The sequence below is a fragment of the Procambarus clarkii genome, chromosome 32 (assembly GCF_040958095.1).
Source record: "Procambarus clarkii isolate CNS0578487 chromosome 32, FALCON_Pclarkii_2.0, whole genome shotgun sequence".
Taxonomy (NCBI): domain Eukaryota; kingdom Metazoa; phylum Arthropoda; class Malacostraca; order Decapoda; family Cambaridae; genus Procambarus; species Procambarus clarkii.
Genome location: NC_091181.1, coordinates 24,987,262 through 25,006,937, shown reverse-complemented (window position 1 = coordinate 25,006,937; position 19,676 = coordinate 24,987,262). Strand labels below are relative to the sequence as shown.

Below are 19,676 nucleotides of genomic sequence, written 5' to 3'. Positions count from 1 at the left end.
AGAATCCTTCAAGAAAATCATTCACCATCTCAAAGTGAACAATCTTGTAAAACCATTGCAACATAGGTTTTAAAAATAGATCCTGCATTACAAACCTACTCACATATTTTAAAATGGTAACCAGCTACTCAGACAACAGACTTCCAGTAGATGTAGTATACACACACTTTGATAAAGCTTTTAAGAAGGTACCACATGGAAGACTAGGAAGGAAATTGCAGTCACATGGAATAAATGGTAGACTACTAGAATGAATAAAACAAAGGGTCACACTAAACGGAAATTAATCTGACTGGAGAATTGTGGTGAGCGGGGGGGTACCACAAGGGTCCATTTTGGGGCCAAAATTTGTTTTCATATACAGTACATCAATGACAGATGAAAATTTACAAACCACATCATCAAATTTGCAGAGGATACTAAGATTTGTGGTAAAGTTGGAAGTGAAAATGAAATTGAGGTCTTACAAAGAGATCTACATGAACTCTACCAATAGTCAGAAGACTCAAATGTTTTTTAACACTTTCGCGCCCCCTGGGATGGTAAAAAAAAAAAGCGGTATGTGCGCGCGGCGTTTTTGCCGCGTAAGCGTAAAAACAACAATGTGTATACTCTTTTTACTCTCCTGACCTTAGTTCTCGAGCTACGTATTTCATTTTGGTACCAACGTGTTCGCAATAAAATTCTCTAGAAGAACATCAGTAAAAAAAGTCACGAAACATATAGGGATACCAGCACCAAATAAATAACTACGAAGATGACTCGCCGTGAGCGCCCAACAGCAACAAAATGTTTTTACTCTTGGGATTGTTATCACCTCCACACTTGTCCTACAGCGTTAATTTTGATATCAATGGACTCGCAATGAAATTCCCAACACGGTGATATGAATATAAACGTAGAATAATGATTGCGGCCCACCCACAAGAGTGTGGGAAGTGGTGAAATTGTTACCCGGTATCGGTGACGGGACGACACATGTGCGATACGGCGCTTTGAAAGTTTATACTTATTTCACTCTCCTGACATTATTTTTCTATGTACGTCATTCATTTTTGTGTCAATGTGTTCGCAATAGAATGTTCTATGAGCCCGTAGGTAAAAAAGATCAACAAAGCGTAAGATAGAATAGCGCCAAATATAAAACAACGCTGGAACATATCAGTGAGCGTCAAACACACACGAAATGTTTTTACTTTTGTTATGTTTGTCAAGTTTATACTTGTTGCACACAGATATTTTTGGTTGTACATTGATCGGAATAAAATTCCCTAAACAGACATATGCATATAATACACGATATGGGGGAAGCATTACCAGTATAAACGGCTAAAGTCACCCACCTGCAACCCGTTTGGGACACTCGTGCAGACACACGCTACATCCAAAAAAAAATCTATGAAGGTTCGAGTCTACTTATGGCAGTTTATGTGATACAGTGTTCATTCTGGTATCAAAATACTCGTTTCAGTTTGTAGTTCATGCGATTTTCAGAATCAACTGAATCGCTGGAGGTTCAACATTTGAGTCAAAGTCATCTGACAAAACCTTCTCGTCAAATGGCAGTGTGCCAGACATCTCGGGTTCTGATTCGGTTGCTGCTTCAGCTTGAGGTGTTGAAGTGAACAAGGGCCGCCTCACACCAGATGGTCCAGGAGTTTGCATGGCGTCAGCATAGGCAGGACCTGTGTCATCATTTATGTCTGGAGCGTGCCGCAAGTGTTGAGATACTGTTGCTGTTTGAGGCAAATCTTCCGGGTCCCAGCACAATAGGGCCCAATTTGCCACCTCGTGGAACTGTAGCAATGTTAGCTTTTTTTGATCAGTTGTGTTTTATTTGTACAAAACAAAGGCATTATGCAAAGCCATTTGCAGGAAATAAAACGTTATCTTTTAGGTCCACTTGTGAGTTTTCCGGGTAAAATGGTAATACCATTTGATCGAAGTGGTCCACACCTTTCATGAACTTATTGTACCATGCAGCCTAGTGGTGAGAAAGAGAGCCTCATGGCGCGCAGTTTGAAACAAACCCAAAGTAAATCGGATTAAAATTGAATTTTATACAAATATTTTAAAAGAGGACATAAATTTATGTCCACCATGCGGAAGCGGTGAGGCGAAACAGGACTCCGGGCGGAGTCCTCATCAGCAGAAAGTGTTAATACTGTAAAATACAAAATCTTGCATGTAGGGCATAACACCCAATGCCACAACTACCAAATTAACAGCACATTGATGAAGAATAGGACCATAGAGTCAGAATCTATTATTCACGGAAAGTTTTTTTTTTTTTTTTTTTTTTTTTTTTTTGAGATATATACAAGAGTTGTTACATTCTTGTACAGCCACTAGTACGCGTAGCGTTTCGGGCAAGTCCTTAATCCTATGGTCCCCGGAATACGATCCCCTGCCGCGAAGAATCGTTTTTTCATCCAAGTACACATTTTACTGTTGCGTTAAACAGAGGCTACAGTTAAGGAATTGCGCCCAGTAAATCCTCCCCGGTCAGGATACGAACCCATGACATAGCGCTCGCGGAACGCCAGGCGAGTGTCTTACCACTACACCACGGAGACTGCAACGGAGTTGACGGAGACTGACTGACGGAGTTGCAAAATTAGTGGAAGCGGCAGTAAAACGAAGCTATCAAATTCTAGGAATAGTCAACGTACCTTTGACTATAAGGACAAAATGGTAGTTATTCAACTCTGGTGTGCCCCCACCTGAATTATTGCATCCAATCATGGAGACCTCATCAACAAAGACATTGCTGCACTGGAGAAAGGTCAGCACTGGGCAATAAAAATCATTCCAGAACTGTCAACTCTCATACCAGGACAGGTTGATGGCCTCAAGGCTAACAACATTGCAAACCAGACATGACAGAGCTGATATCATCAAAGCTTTTAAAGTACTGAACAATTTGGAGGATGTTGATCCAGACTTCTACATCTTGAGTCTATCTTGAGATGATTTCGGGGCTTTTTTTAGTGTCCCCGCGGCCCGGCCCTCGACCAGGCCTCCACCCCCAGGAAGCAGCCCGTGACAGCTGACTAACACCCAGGTACCTATTTTACTGCTAGGTAATAGGGGCATAGGGTGAAAGAAGCTCTGCCCAATGTTTCTCGCCGGCGCTTGGGATCGAACCCAGGACCACAGGATCACAAGTCCAGCGTTCTGTTCGCTTGGCCGACCGACTCCCTTACATAAGGTAAGATGTAACACAAACAAGTAACAATGGTTTCAACTTCAGCAAGCCACCATGAAGGACAAAAAAACATGAGATGCTTTTTCACCCAGAGGGTTACAAACCCATAGAACCACCTACCCACATTAGTCATAAATGCCAAAACTTATTGCATATTAGTATTGTAATGATTTATATACAACGGCTGCCTATCCCCCAACATAACGAATTAATTTTTATATACCTATTATACATACCACTCCTCTAACGGGGCCACTACACGATAAGACTTACATGCAGTGTTGGAAGGTTTCACCTCCTTACGCTTTTTCTTTATGATTTAAGTATTACTTGTCAAACCTATTTCCCTCTATAATGATTTCTCTTATGAAGTTTTTCTTGACTCTGTGAAGACGACAACATCGCCTCGTGGCAGCCAGCGTCTGACTAACTCAGGTAAACAATAACAGAGCAAACGCTGCCTAGCGAGCGTCGACTCCCCAGCGCACGTCTTGGCAACACAGGCTGGCTTCAATTAAAAAACATGCAGATAAACTAACTAAAATAATGCATGTCTGGGTAAAGTTAATTTTTGATAAACGGCAATAACAGAGATCACATAACTCTTTTCCTGTAAGGTGTTTAGCCCGGTTTAGTTTAGTTTAGTTCACTTATGATTTTTTTTTTTTTTAAGTTTTGCCCCGAGGGCGAGTTTATTGGGCAGCGCCACTCATCTTGTGAGTGGACATAATGCAAATTAGACTGCAATAGCAGCATGTACAACACTCCCCAAAAGGAAGAAACCCCGCTGGGTTGTTCATCCTGTCACTTGTACTCAGACACAGCTGGGACTTGTTAACTGGCTTAAGTGAACAGCTCCTCAAACAAGAAGGTTAACATCTGGCAACCCTTAAAAGCTTACGTTATCTTGCGGTGGGGGAAAGCCGCCCGAAGGTCGGCCATCTTTGCGCGGGGATTGAACGCTCCTGGCTGGACTTTCTTTCCACACCTTACCTGGAACTCATCTTTGAATTCAGCTGGCTTCTTTGGGCCAGTGTGTGCTCACTGTAGCTACCCAGGGGCTCACAGGACCGGGGGAGGCCGGAGCCTCCCTAATGGACGCCTCCCCGAGCGGGGGCGCCATGGATGTTGACAGCAAGTCCCAGAGAGGAAAACGTCTGCTGGAAAATGAGTCGGCTGATGCTGCCCCAGAGCGAGATGCTAAGAGGATGTCTTCCCCTTCAGAAGACCTTAGTCTTGTGGTACCCCGTTCCTCGTTTGTGGTGGTCCTAATCCAGTCAGAATCAGGTCAGTGTGTGTTTGCAAATCCTCGTACCTTAGGTGCAGCAATTGAGGCTTCCGTATTGTGGCCACATTACCTGCCTGACACCATACGTACCCTGGGTAGGGGTGCAGCACTGAAGCTACATATCAGAAAGGAGGCTCTCACACATCTGTGTATCCGACATTATTAAGTTGGGGGACTGGCCTGTCAGGTGCCGACAGGTATTGTCGCAGGAGGAGGAGTCTCGGCCCGGTATGGGAAGATTGGCCCAATTGGCCAGAGTATAGATGTGGATGACATCCAGGCCGCTCTGCAGGTATTAGGGGGTGCATCAGCGAGATTATTGGAAGTTACCATGATTCGCGGAGCAGCAGGGTCGACATCCATGGTCCGTGTAAAATTCGATGGGCACCTCCCTGACCGAGTGGCACTACACAGGACCTCGTATCAGGTTCAGCACTACAATTTCCCTGTGTTACGATGTTACGCTTGTCATCTATTGGGCCACAGTCGCCTGACCCGCCGTAATGCAGCACGTTGTGCAAACTGCGGCAAAACAGGCCATACAGACAGAGATAACAGTGGGTGCTCTGCTGCACCTCGCTGCGTTTTATGCCATGGCCATCATAAGGTTACGTCCAAGAGTTGCCCTGTATATCTTCAGGCCCTCCAGTTGGACATCGATTATAAAACAGCGGGGACACCTCGACATGAGCTGTTCCAGAAGTTGCGCGCCCTCAATCAGCCTATCGCTTCTTCTCGCCTCCAGGTTCCCCCTGGTCGGGCCTCTTCACAAGTAGTAACTAGCAGACGCTCTTGCCTGTCCCAGTCACATGCCCCATATGCCCAGGTTGCTAATCGATTTTCCCTCCTGGGTAGCCTTGACATTGACGGAAACTCATCCACGGATACAGACATGGACGCTCAGTCTCGGCCGGAGCCTGGCACTCGTCACCCTCCTGCCTTTCCCCTAAGAAGCCAACACCGGCGTCGTCGACACACCCATCGATCAGGAGGTACTGCTCCGACAGACAGTCCTGATGATCCTCTGGTCCCCCAGGCACTTTCCCAAGGGATTGTGACACCGGGGGAACATGAGGCCCAGAGTGAGGCTCCCACCAGTCGCAGACGCCGTCAAGAGAGTTCGCGAGCCGATCACCGCTTCCGTCAGGCTGAGAGAAGCATAGATCAACATCCTCTGGACTGGCAGTCATTGATACCACACATTTTACTTACTTTGTATGAGGGTTTTATGGCTTTTTCTAGTGGTTCTCCCTTTGGAGACGTCTGTGCACTGGTGGTCAAAAAGTTAGCTGTTGTATTTCAAGGATAATATGGCGCCCCATCCTGAGGATACTGTGGTGTTTTGGAATGCCGGCTCCCTTTTTAAGAAGACGCAATTTCTACGCAATTTTATTGCTAGCGCACCACCGTTGATCGTGGGACTCTGTGAGACTTGGCTTACAGATGATCTTTCCTTCACGGTGCCGGGGTATTCGGTCTATAGACAAGATCGGCCAGTACGGGGTGGAGGGGGACTTGCCCTCTTGGTCAGGGACTCAGTTCCCAGCTCCCTGCTCCGGATTCACTCCTTCCCGGGTGGACATTTAGAATTCATGGCAGTGAAGGTCGCCCTCTCCCATGGGTGGGGCACCTTTGGAGTTCTGTATAACCCCTGTCTACCGGTAACGAAGAAGGAACTAGAACACTATTTTGGTCAGATCACAGACACCTGCCTCGTCATGGGTGACTTTAACGCTCGGCACTCATCATGGCAACCCATGCTATTTGGTCGCCACCACAACATGGCTGGCCAAGCCCTATTTCAGTTTCTCCTTGACTCCCCAGACCTCTCCTTACTGACGCCGCCAGGTTTGGGAACTCGGATAGACCCGCTAAATGGCCATACTTCAACGCTCGATCTTTGCATTGGAAGAGGCCCCTTCACGATGGCGCAGATATGAACCGGGCCGTACCTGGGTAGTGATCACCTGCCCATCGTCATCTCCTTCGGGGGCACTGTTCGTCCAGCTCTGACCTCCCGAAGATCCAAATGGATCTTCTCGGAAGAGGAGTGGCATGGCTATGAGGCGGATGACTGGTTGACCCTTCCCCCAGTTACTGCAGATCTCCATGGGTCAGCATATGCTCTCTCCGAGTCCCTCTTCAGTGTAGGCTCTCGGTATTTCAGGAGGACTAGTGGCCAGACAACCAATCCTTCCCGCCGTGGGGCACCGTGGTGGACTCCTGAATGTCGGCAGGCAGTACTGGACCGGCGACGTCCGTAGAATTCGTGGCGGTGCCACCCTACTCCACTGCAGTGGCAGACCTTCCGCAGGGCGGACGCCAGGTGTAGACGAACAGTCTACACCTGGCGTCCTCCTTGCCAAACGCAAGGCCTGGGCTGATTACTGTGCCTCTCTCTGATTCGACTCCTCCTCTGCGGGAGCCTGGGCCTTTGTTCGTAAGATGACAGGTAGGTACTCCCGGCCTACCATCCCACTCAGAGACCCCAGTGGTAATGGGGGCCTGGGGAAAGTACAAATAGCCGAACTCTTGGCTGACCACTTTGAAGATGTTTACCGTTCTCCGCTCCTCTCTGAGTTCCATAGGTTGGGGCTCCCGACAGGGTATAGGACTAGCTCAGGATCTGGATCGCCCATTTACATCTGTTGAGCTGAAGGACGCTCTGTCACTCTCTAGGTCGGGCACTATGCCAGGGATAGACAACGTCCCATATGAATTTGTTCGGAGGGCACCCAAGATCCTTCAGTCCCACCTCCTTTACTTCTACAACACCTGCTGGTCCTCTGGTGTCTTCCCTGCCCCGTGGAAACATGCCATTCTTCTACCATTGGCCAAGTCAGGGAAGGATCCGTCTGTCCCGAGTTCATATCGGCCCATAAGTTTGCTTCCATGTCTCGGGAAACTGATGGAACGTCTTGTTCGCACCCGGCTACAATGGGTGGTGGAAACCTCAGGTCTCCTACCTGAGGGTATCAGTGGATTTCGGCCGGGAAGAAGCACGATGGACTGCCTCCTCTCCTTGGAACATCGAATAATGGACACTTATCGCCGGAGAAGAGTGCTCCTTACAGCATTCTTTGACATCAAGAGTGCATTTGACTCTGCTTCTCATTCTGCTGTCCTTCAGAGTCTGGCTCGACTAGGTCTCTCGGGTCCGGCGTTAAGGTGGTTCCAAAACTATCTACAGGGCCGCTCATTCAAAGTGGCGGTTGGTGGAGTCGTCTCTACGTCTCGCCCTGTCTCGCGTGGTGTCCCTCAGGGAGCGATTCTGAGCCCACTACTATTATCTATTCTTCTGTCTGATCTCCCTGTATTCCGGGGGGTCCAGGTTTTAGCCTATGCCGATGATGTAACCCTCGTGGCGGATGGTGACACTCTCCTAGAGGCACAAGGCTCCCTGCAAAATGCCGTGACTGTGTTCTTAGCAATTGTGCTGGGGAAGGGGCTCTCCATTAACCCTGTGAAAAGTTGCGTCATGAGCTTCACCTGGACCCTCTTACCAGACCAGCCAGTGGTAACCCTCGGGGGCTGTCGTCTCCCGATTGCTACCGAACATAGGTGGCTGGGGGTCATTCTAGATAGCCTTCGGCTGACGTGGAGGCATCATGTCGATTACCTTCGGGCCTCATGCCTTCGTTGCGTGAACATCATGAAACGGGTCTCTGGGGCGGCATGGGGGCTTCACGGGAGTCGCTCCTAGCTCTATATAAGGCCTTCATTCGTAGCAAGATCATGTATGCGAGTGAAGTCTATGGCTCAGCAGCAGCATCTGTCTTGGCAAGGCTGGATCCCATTCAAAATGGTGCCCTTCGCTCAGCGTTAGGAGCTATGCCCTCCTCGCCAGTTCTTTCTCTCCATGCCGAGTCGGGGCTATGGCCCCTGAGCTTTCAACGTCTTCTCGCCCACTGCCGCCAACTTCAACGGATAGTGCGTCTCCCTGCTACCCATCCACTTACTCGCCTCCAGCTCGAGGCTAACTGGTGGAATGTGCCGGCTGGACACTCCAGACGCCGTCAGTTGCCTTTCGTCGTCCGGGCCTTTGATGCATATTCACAGTTTTCCCTTCCCGTCCCTGTACTTACCCCTGGCCCGATCATCTCACCGGTGCCTCCGTGGGCAGAAGAACTCATTCGGGTTTCTGTGGACTTTTCCAAGCCTCCTCGTCGGAAGAGAGATTTAGAGGGTTTGGCCCCTTTAATTTTTGCAGACCTACGAGCCTCCTTATACTCTGGATACTTGGAGGTCACGGTGAAGGACCGCAACTCCGGGCGGCTTGCCTCGCGAGTTGGGAGGCAATGATGGAGCCAGCACTCAGGTCCTCCTCTCTGGTGGGTCTACGGTAGGATTCTACCCCGCGTCCATGGACTCGTCATCATTCTCGACTCCTCGACACTGCCATCACTCATCTCCGGATTGGGCACACCTGCCTGGCCGCACATCTCCATCGTCTACGGCTGGTAGATTCCCCAGTGGTGTCCGACCCAGGAGGATACAGTGGAGCACCTTCTTCACTGCCCTCGATTTCATAGCGCTCACGTCAGACTACAGAGTGCTGTTCGTAGGCTGAATATTCCCCGCCTCACAGTTCCCGTTCTCCTTGACGGGGCAGGTGCGAGAGACGAAGACGTCCGTCATGACATCCTTCCACTTCATCCGTCATGTCCGTGGCCTGAAGAGACTGTAAAATTTGTGGCCCGAGGAGATTGTAGGGTCTATGGCCTAAAAAGACTATAGGGACCCCATCCTCCGCTATTTCCCGGTATTGGGCAGCCAGGGCGCATCCGATCCCACGATCGTCGTCGCCCCTAAATCAACACAACAACAACATTTCATGCGGGTGCAAAATGGGGGAATCTTTTAAGAACAGTATCAATATTTGACAAGTAGTGTTTTCCTAATTCAAACAAAGTGGGGTTTATTATTCTACACATACATCTAATGTCTCTCAGGTGTTCACATTCACGTAGATAGTGGTCAAGGCGGTGTCCGTCACTATCATCACAGATTCTGCAACTTCGCTGATCAACAGTTGTTTCTATTCCGTATCTCCATGGATATTTGTATCCAAGACGGATTCTCGCTATTACTGATTCTCTCCTGCGTCCTCCTCTTCGTCCATAATGATTGGGATTGCCAGCTGCAACCATGTTGTACCATCGTACAGATTCACTGGTTTGTGCTTCTATCCTTCTTTCCTCAGTTACCTTGTCACGGTGATGTTGCCTGACAATACCTCTAATTTGTAGTAGAGTCTTGGGTATGAAGTATTCAATATGGTCTCCTTCAGCGCCTTTAGCAGCCAGCACATCTGTTTGTTCATTCCCACATATTCCAACATGGGAGGGGATCCACAGAAACTTGACGACTCTTCCCTGATTGTTAAGTACTCTCACAGCTCTCTTAAATTGCAAGATTTTCTACCCGATTTTTACTTAGGCTTTTCACTGCTGCTTTTGAATCAGTGCAAATCACTGCACCATTAGTGTTCCGTTCAAGAAACCTTAACACCATAACAATGGGAGTTAGCTCTGCTTGCGTTGAAAAGGCATAGTTCTCAATACGTGCTTTTTCTTCATTTCTGCGTTGGAAAGCATTATCCTTAATTACAGTGTATGCTGCACCAGCCCTTCCATTGACAGGATTAAATGACCCGTCAGTGTAGATTTGATCTAGTTCATCTCCGGCTTCTTTATAAATTTAATAATAATAATAATAATAATTTTTATTTAGGTAAGGTACATACATAAAGAGATTTTACAAAGTTTGTTGGCTTTATAGATAGAGCTAGTACATACAATGCCTAAAGCCACTATTACGCAAAGCGTTTCGGGCAGGAAAAACATTAATGACTAAAGCTTAATTGGCCAATTTGGCTTAATTGGCTTAATTGGCTTAATTGGCCAATTAATCGGCCAATTTTTCCCAAGGTGGGAGCTTGTATTAGAACATCATCTGCATATTTCCTCGAGATACTTGTGCCTCATTTCTTGTGGTATCATGTTGGATTTTTCGTTGCCATTTCACTGATGATAATCCTGCATGAGTCATCCTCCAAGGGAGGTAACCTCTCTACGAGGAAGAGCTCACGGGCTTGCTCAAGCAGGTGAAGTTTTTCCAGGTAGCAGACAGGATCTGTGATGCCATTTTTTGCATTCTCCTGTTTCCCCCTGAAAGTAGCACAGAACTCAGTTTTTTCTTAGCAATATCATTGTAATGGGGATCTCTGGCTATCCTAATTGCAAGCTTAGCATTCAGCTCCTTAATTCTGCTTTTAACACTGGGGAGGGACAACTCCTCTCGTAGACTGAACGTTTTGACAGTTCTTGGAACTCCTAGAATGATTTTCATGGCTTCATTCTGAATGCTTTCGAGCCTTTTCATATCGCTTTGGGAGTAGGTGCATAAAACTGGTGCGGCATAGTCTATGACGGAGCGCACATAGGCTGTGTACATCATTTTAAGCGCGACAATAGAGGCTCCATGCCCATTCCAGGTCATGGCTTTCAGTGCCCTGAGTCGACTTTTGCATGTTCCTATGAGTTGGTCGAGCTCCTCTTTCTTCCCCGTGTTAGAGCCGACAGTGACGCCAAGGTACCGATAGTGGTCAACCCATTCAAGTCTTACACCATTAATTTGTAGTTCTTCATTTTCTCCCCTCTTGTGATGAGAGTGTGCTTTTGTCTTGTTTGTAGAGAGTGAAACTGAGCTCAATACATTTCTTTCCGAGGAGTTCAATGGTCTGTTTAATTTTTCCCAAGGTGGGAGCTTGTATTAGAACATCATCTGCATATCCCACTTGTTGTGTTCCTTCCGGAAAATCAATATTTGCAATGGCATTCATAAGTACATTGAATAGTGTGGGGCTTAAGACTCCTCCTTGGGGGGGTCCCGAGTTCCATATTCATTGTTCTGGAGACTGCTCCACTGAAGCAGACCTTGGCTTTCCTCCCTGTGAGATAGTCTTCAATCCATTTCATGAGTCTCCCCTTGACACCCATGCATGCAAGCTCGTCCAGGATCGCAATCCCCTGTGCTTTGTCGAAAGCTTCTTTGATGTCAACAAATACAGAGTACTTAGCTGTATCATTAGCCAGGTAATTAACTATACAATTTGCTGTGCTTCGTCCTTTAACAAATCCATTGACCCCCCTCCCCTAACCTGCCTATTTGGTGCAACAGTCGATTTAGAATGATCCTTTCAAGCATCTTGCAAGTACATGACATAAGACATCACCAATTCACAACTGTCGACCAATTCAGAGAGGTGGTGGATGAATAATAACGAAACAATAACAATGGTCAGCTTACAGCCTCTGATACTGCTATTGAGTTCAATAGGTTCTTCTCTTCCATTGGGTCATCCCTTGCAAATGATATTCCATCTTCCAGTACTGATGTTCAGGACTATCTTACAGGTAACTATCCACAGTCTCTGTACCTAACGCCTGCAAATTCCACTGATGCTAATGAGATAATCCTTTCCCTTAAAACCAAGTCCAGGAGATACCAACTTTAATTTACAAAAAAGTCTCCAGATCTTTAGCTCCTGCTATTGCATTGCTCTTCAACAAGTCATTTGAACTCCAAACCTTTCCGACTAATTCCCAGATATTCTAAAAAAAAAAAAAGCGAGAGTAATCCCTGTCCACAAATGTGGTGATCTCACTGATGTTAACAACTACACACCTATATCAATCCTGCCAAACTTGTCAAAACTTGTTTGTTTGTCAAAACAAACTTGTTTGGGTGCTTAAAGAATGCAAAGGGGAGCTTTGCGACCCACTGTCTACCATATTTAATAAAACAATAGAGTCAGGCAGAGTGCCAGAGTTATGGAAAGTTGCTAATGTGATACCAGTTTTCAAGAAAGGAGATAGATCACTTGCGTCAAACTATCGACCAATTAGCCTAACGTCTATTGTGGGAAAGTTACTCGAATCTATAATTGCAAATAAAATTCGTCTTCATCTTGAAAAACATAAATTAATAATTGAGTCGCAACATGGTTTTATAAATGGCCGTTCATGTTTAACAAATTTGTTATCTTTTTACTCTAGCATAGTTGAGGCAGTTGATAGTGGTAAGGATTGCGATGTTGTGTACCTTGACTTTAGTAAAGCTTTTGATACAGTGCCACATAACGATTGCTTGATCTCCCTCCCACATAACGATTGCTTGATCTCCCTCCCACATAACGATTGCTTGATCTCCCTCCCACATAACGATTGCTTGATCTCCCTCCCACATAACGATTGCTTGATCTCCCTCCCACATAACGATTGCTTGATCTCCCTCCCACATAACGATTGCTTGATCTCCCTCCCACATAACGATTGCTTGATCTCCCTCCCACATAACGATTGCTTGATCTCCCTCCCACATAACGATTGCTTGATCTCCCTCCCACATAACGATTGCTTGATTTTTTGGCACTCCCCCAGGTCCCGTGTTGCGCTTGACCCACATGATCTGGGGAAGTTCACTAATGTACTCAATAGGAGCATGGATACTGTAGTTTTTAATTATAATTTTGGTCCGTTTATTCTGCCAGTTTACTTTCAACAATTGAAACCTCTTACCTTCATAGTCATGGTTACTGTTTGTGAAGAACTGCAAGGCTCTGGTCCCAAACACCCACAAAACGACATTGCTACCTACAAATCTACTTTCAATGTGGTGCAGGTGGCGTTAATGATCCATCTGTACTTCTCTGCTGATCCCATATCCGTTGTAGTAGAGAAGATTAGGGTGTGCCACTCACCATCTTCGGCTGGCTGTTGCTGATGCTGTGGTCGACGTCCACCCTCCTCCCGGGATCCTCTACATCCCCTGTTTTCTTTTCAAATGGATGACGCACAGGCAGGCTCAGGGGGCACTTGTTCTAGCTTGCTAAGCATTTGCGGTATCCTTGGGGGGGGGGGGGGGGGTGCTCCGCCGGAACCCCCAGAGTGATAAGCCTGCAGATAGCTAAGAAATATTAACATGATTTGTAGTTAGTGTAAATTCAAATACAGCAACGTTCAATTACTAAACTATAGATGTAACTATTAATTGTAATTGATTTAATACTTTATCATTATAATGATTATTATAATTATTCTTTACTACTTTATTGTTATGCATTACAATCACTACTTATTTATCATTCACCCTAATTAGCTATTTGATACATTAAAATTATTGCTTATCATTATACTATTTGTTAGTATTAATATATTATTATAATATAATAATTATTTATTAATTTATTATTTATTAATTTATTATTTATTAATTTATTAATTTATTATTTATTAATTTATTATTTATTAATTTATGAATTTATTATTTATTAATTTATTATTTATTAATTTATTATTTATTATTTTATTAATTTATTATTTATTAATTTATTTATTAATTTATTATTTACTATTATAAAATAAACAAGTCTCCACTCTGAGCGCGTTTTCTTCCAACCTCAGAATAATGATGTTGCTGCTCTCGTTGTGGTTGTGTTTGTTCCTGTTGTCATTGTAGTTGTAGTTGTAATAATCGTTTCCTTTCCTGTCTCTTAGATGTTCTGCTCCTGGCTGATACGTAGCCGTCTTCATCTGCCGATGAATTTTCACTCCCGCCATCACTGATGGAAGTCCCCGGGGGTAGAGCCTCACCCATGCCAGAGCGGGAGTTGTAGTGGTGGCCAGATGTGCCTACCTTGAGGTTACCTTGAGGTGCTTCCGGGGCTTAGCGTCCCCGCGGCCCGGTCGTCGACCAGGCCTCCTGGTTGCCGGACTGATCAACCAGGCTGTTGGACGCGGCTTTACAAGAATGTTATTACTATGCTATGTATCCTCACAATCCCAATGTACCTTCTTGTATATATATAAATAAATGAATAAATAAACAATATACAGAACTATATACACTAGCTAGGAGGTGAGCTATCAGGTTCCTCATGTAAACAACACCAGCCACTCAGGGAGACCGCGACGTTAGGAAGGGAGGGCACAGGGGCTATAAGGCCCAGGTACCTGGGAGGGGACCCACACTGCTCCCCTCGTGGAAACCCCCGATACTGTCACACCTTGCAATGTTTGTCTCAATTTCTGGCCAGACCCACACTGTCCACCACTCACTATCAACTATAGTTGAACACCTGTTACTGTCGCAGCTGTGTTATTAGACACACTAAAGGCTGAGCCATACGGCTAGGCCTAGGTCACGAGGACGAGGGCACATCTCGACCATCCTGTCCCAGGGCTCTGGGTCAACTATGTGTCTGACTGATCTTGTCCCAGCTTGCACACAATGACATCATGAGCTCGAGACCCGAGTCTGACTGGCCACTCATGTGTTCTACACCTATATCTGGATGTTGAAGCCTTCTAATCACATAAGGCTTTAAATAATTTCACTAATTATTGTAGTCTAACATCTATTAAGAACTTAGTAGTCAATTTCTTATCAATCGCTAATTTCGATTGATAGGCTATATATTTAATTAAACCCCCCCCCCCCCCCCTCTTGTGTAGAAAGCGTCTTGTGGGAAAATCAAACATACGGTCCACTTTTTTATCATACAGTCCGCTAATGAAATAAATATATTATAAATTAAATCTTTAAACTAATTGTAATTAAATTCATAAAATCCCATGAGTCGGTTTTCCCCACATGTTTTGGTCCTTACAACCTAGATCATATTTATGATCAATAATAAGAATCAGTGCATAAATAATTTAACAAATAATTAGCAGTAGAAACAGACGACTTATACACCAGTAACCAACCTCTTCAATTCTCAACATCAGTGCATGCATAATGTTACTGAACATTATACTATCACAGTTCTAAGCCTTAATATAAGTAATATAGGAGCTAAATAACTAAATAGTACATTTTGATACGATAGTAGCATAACTGCACACCACTAAGGTTTATCCAATAAATGTGTGGATTAATTTTGCGTTAGGGGTCACTAATAAATTAATAAATTCTAATTAAATGTCAGAGGTTGATTAGAGGTTACCAACACTAAAATTATACATAAATTTTTCTAAATAAGAGAATCATTTTAAATAATGATAAAAAACTAATAAAATGTTACACCATTCTCTTTCCTGCACAATACTATATTTAATTTTCTTGTGCCAACCCTTATATAGGGTAGGATATTACTTATTTATTGTTTAAGTAAATACTGTTCAGCCTAGCAACCATTTAAACAACTGTGTAGACCCTAAATTGGGTGGGATCATTAACAACACGAGTTGTGTTGTACATATTCTTATCTTATATTATACCATATTATATCCATTTATATGTAATTATTTCACCTTTGAGTGTTAAGAAGAGTTGCTATTTATCAAACGGCGATTATGAAGAGCTAGCTTTAGGTAATTCTTATAGTGACACTGATTACCACTCAAATAATTTATTATATAAATATATATACATATGTATATATAATATATTATATATATATATATATATATATATATATATATATATATAATATATTATATATATATATATATATATATGTCGTACCTAGTAGCCAGAACGCACTTCTCAGCCTACTATGCAAGGCCCGATTTGCCTAATAAGCCAAGTTTTCATGAATTAATAGTTTTTCGACTACCTAACCTATCTAACCTAACGTAACCTAACTTTTTCGGCTACCTAACCTAACGTAACCCATAAAGATAGGTTAGGTTAGGTAGGGTTGGTTAGGTTCAGTCATATATCTACGTTAATTTTAACTCCAATAAAAAAAAATTGACCTCATACATAATGAAATGAGTTGCTTTATCATTTCATAAGGAAAAAATTATAGAAAATATATTATTTCAGGAAAACTTGGCTTATTAGGCAAATCGGGCCTTGCATAGTAGGCTGAAAAGTGCGTTCTGGCTACTAGGTACGACATATATATATATATATATATATATATATATATATATATATATATATATATATATATATATATATATATATATATATATATATATATAATTATTAAATATGACCGAAAAAGTAAGATTAATAATTCTAACACGAATTTTCTCAATCTTTCGTACATTACGCTTCACTGTTGGAGGTAAATCAAAAATCACTTCTCCAAAATTCATTTTTATTTCTAGTCTGACGCGACACGGGCGCGTTTCGTAAAACTTATTACATTTTCAAAGACTTCACAAATACACAACTGATTAGAACGTATCTCTGATTTTATATCTACATTTGAGTGAGGTGGGAAGGGTGATGTGGCATTAACACAAGACAGAACAGGAGGGGATATTAATAGGGTATTAAAAGTATCAACACAAGACAGAACAGAAACAATGGGTATTGAATAGAAGTGTTTGTAGAAAGCCTATTGGTCCATATTTCTTGATGCTTCTATATTGGAGCGGAGTCTTGAGGTGGGTAGAATATAGTTGTGCAATAATTGGCTGTTGATTGCTGGTGTTGACTTCTTGATGTGTAGTGCCTCGCAAACGTCAAGCCGCCTGCTATCGCTGTATCTATCGATGATTTCTGTGTTGTTTACTAGGATTTCTCTGGCGATGGTTTGGTTATGGGAAGAGATTATATGTTCCTTAATGGAGCCCTGTTGCTTATGCATCGTTAAACGCCTAGAAAGAGATGTTGTTGTCTTGCCTATATACTGGGTTTTTTGGAGCTTACAGTCCCCAAGTGGGCATTTGAAGGCATAGACGACATTAGTCTCTTTTAAAGCGTTCTGTTTTGTGTCTGGAGAGTTTCTCATGAGTAGGCTGGCCGTTTTTCTGGTTTTATAGTAAATCGTCAGTTGTATCCTCTGATTTTTGTCTGTAGGGATAACGTTTCTATTAACAATATCTTTCAGGACCCTTTCCTCCGTTTTATGAGCTGTGGAAAAGAAGTTCCTGTAAAATAGTCTAATAGGGGGTATAGGTGTTGTGTTAGTTGTCTCTTCAGAGGTTGCATGGCTTTTCACTTTCCTTCTTATGATGTCTTCGATGAAACCATTGGAGAAGCCGTTATTGACTAGGACCTGCCTTACCCTACAGAGTTCTTCGTCGACTTGCTTCCATTCTGAGCTGTGGCTGAGAGCACGGTCGACGTATGCGTTAACAACACTCCTCTTGTACCTGTCAGGGCAGTCGCTGTTGGCATTTAGGCACATTCCTATGTTTGTTTCCTTAGTGTAGACTGCAGTGTGGAAACCTCCGCCCTTTTCCATGACTGTTACATCTAGAAAAGGCAGCTTCCCATCCTTTTCCGTCTCGTAAGTGAAACGCAGCACGGAACTCTGCTCAAATGCCTCCTTCAGCTTCTGCAGATGTCTGACATCAGGTACCTGTGTAAAAATGTCGTCAACATACCTGCAGTATATGGCCGGTTTCAAGTTCATGTCGACTAAGACTTTTTGCTCGATGGTACCCATGTAGAAGTTTGCAAACAGGACACCTAGGGGAGAACCCATGGCGACCCCATCTACTTGCTTATACATGTGCCCATCCGGGCTCAAGAAGGGTGCCTCTTTAGTACAAGCTTGGAGTAGTTTCCTCAGAATACTTTCTGGCATGTCAAGAGGAGTACAGGCTGGATCACGATACACTCTGTCGGCTATCATTCCGATTGTCTCGTCCACAGGTACGTTGGTAAACAGCGATTCTACGTCCAACGAGGCTCTTATCCCTGTGGCCCGTGTGCCCCGCAGTAAGTCCACAAATTCCTTTGGAGACTTCAGGCTGAAGGCGCAAGGAACATAAGGAGTCAGCAGGCCGTTGAGTCGCTTTGCCAGTCTGTACGTGGGTGTGGGTATCTGGCTAATGATTGGCCGAAGTGGGTTTCCAGGCTTGTGCGTCTTGACATTTCCATACGCATATCCAGGTTTATATTCCCCAATGATCTTTGGCAGGTGGAGTCCGGATTTCTTGGCGTTTACAGTTTCGATCAGTTTGTTGACCTTTGCTTTTAATTCGGCTGTAGTGTCCTTCGTTACCCTTTGGAACTTAGTTTGGTCAGAGAGTATGATGTTCATTTTCGCCAGATATTCGTCTTTTTTAAGAATGACATATATTGGCGACTTGTCACCTCTCCTGACAACTATCTCCTTGTTCTCACGAAGGCTTTTAGCTGCCGCTTTAAGCTCGGGGGACAGTATGGTGCTTCTGTAGTTGCCTCGATTCTTTCCTCCTTCTGCAATAAGTTCTGCTTGTAAGGTATCTTTGGTAGTGACCTTCTTTTGTGTCTCGAGGTCGAATATGTCGTCCAACAGAATTTCCAACTCTACTTTCCGGGCCATTTCACTCGGTCTGGACATAACATGACAGTTTATGCCCAGATTTAGGAGAGTGACTTGGTCCTCAGTGAGGTTAATTCCTGCAAGGTTCAGGAAGCCATCTCTTGGTCGTGGAATTGCCATAGGTCCTCCATATAATGTTGTTAGTTTCTTGATAATCCTTGTTTCAGTGCTGAGGTGATGTTGGTCTGTGAGGATGTCGAGGTGTTGTGCATAAACTGTCATGTTATGTCCAGACCGAGTGAAATGGCCCGGAAAGTAGAGTTGGAAATTCTGTTGGACGACATATTCGACCTCGAGACACAAAAGAAGGTCACTACCAAAGATACCTTACAAGCAGAACTTATTGCAGAAGGAGGAAAGAATCGAGGCAACTACAGAAGCACCATACTGTCCCCCGAGCTTAAAGCGGCAGCTAAAAGCCTTCGTGAGAACAAGGAGATAGTTGTCAGGAGAGGTGACAAGTCGCCAATATATGTCATTCTTAAAAAAGACGAATATCTGGCGAAAATGAACATCATACTCTCTGACCAAACTAAGTTCCAAAGGGTAACGAAGGACACTACAGCCGAATTAAAAGCAAAGGTCAACAAACTGATCGAAACTGTAAACGCCAAGAAATCCGGACTCCACCTGCCAAAGATCATTGGGGAATATAAACCTGGATATGCGTATGGAAATGTCAAGACGCACAAGCCTGGAAACCCACTTCGGCCAATCATTAGCCAGATACCCACACCCACGTACAGACTGGCAAAGCGACTCAACGGCCTGCTGACTCCTTATGTTCCTTGCGCCTTCAGCCTGAAGTCTCCAAAGGAATTTGTGGACTTACTGCGGGGCACACGGGCCACAGGGATAAGAGCCTCGTTGGACGTAGAATCGCTGTTTACCAACGTACCTGT

General features: G+C 44.3%; 1 protein-coding gene across 4 annotated transcripts in view; it reads right to left on the bottom strand.

Annotated features, from left to right (window-relative positions):
* Positions 1-19,676, bottom strand: part of LOC123759298 (uncharacterized) — a 193,599-nt gene that overhangs the window by 36,276 nt on the left and 137,647 nt on the right. The window contains exon 1 of one of the 4 annotated variants that reach the window (XM_045744165.2): positions 3,482-3,638. The exons of 1 other annotated variant lie outside the window; for it this stretch is intronic. The gene's annotated coding sequence lies outside the window, so the exon portion shown is untranslated. Of the gene's footprint in view, positions 1-3,481; positions 3,639-19,676 lie in introns of those variants that run through there. 2 more of the 4 variants (XM_045744167.2, XM_045744168.2) reach the window with 2 other exon arrangements.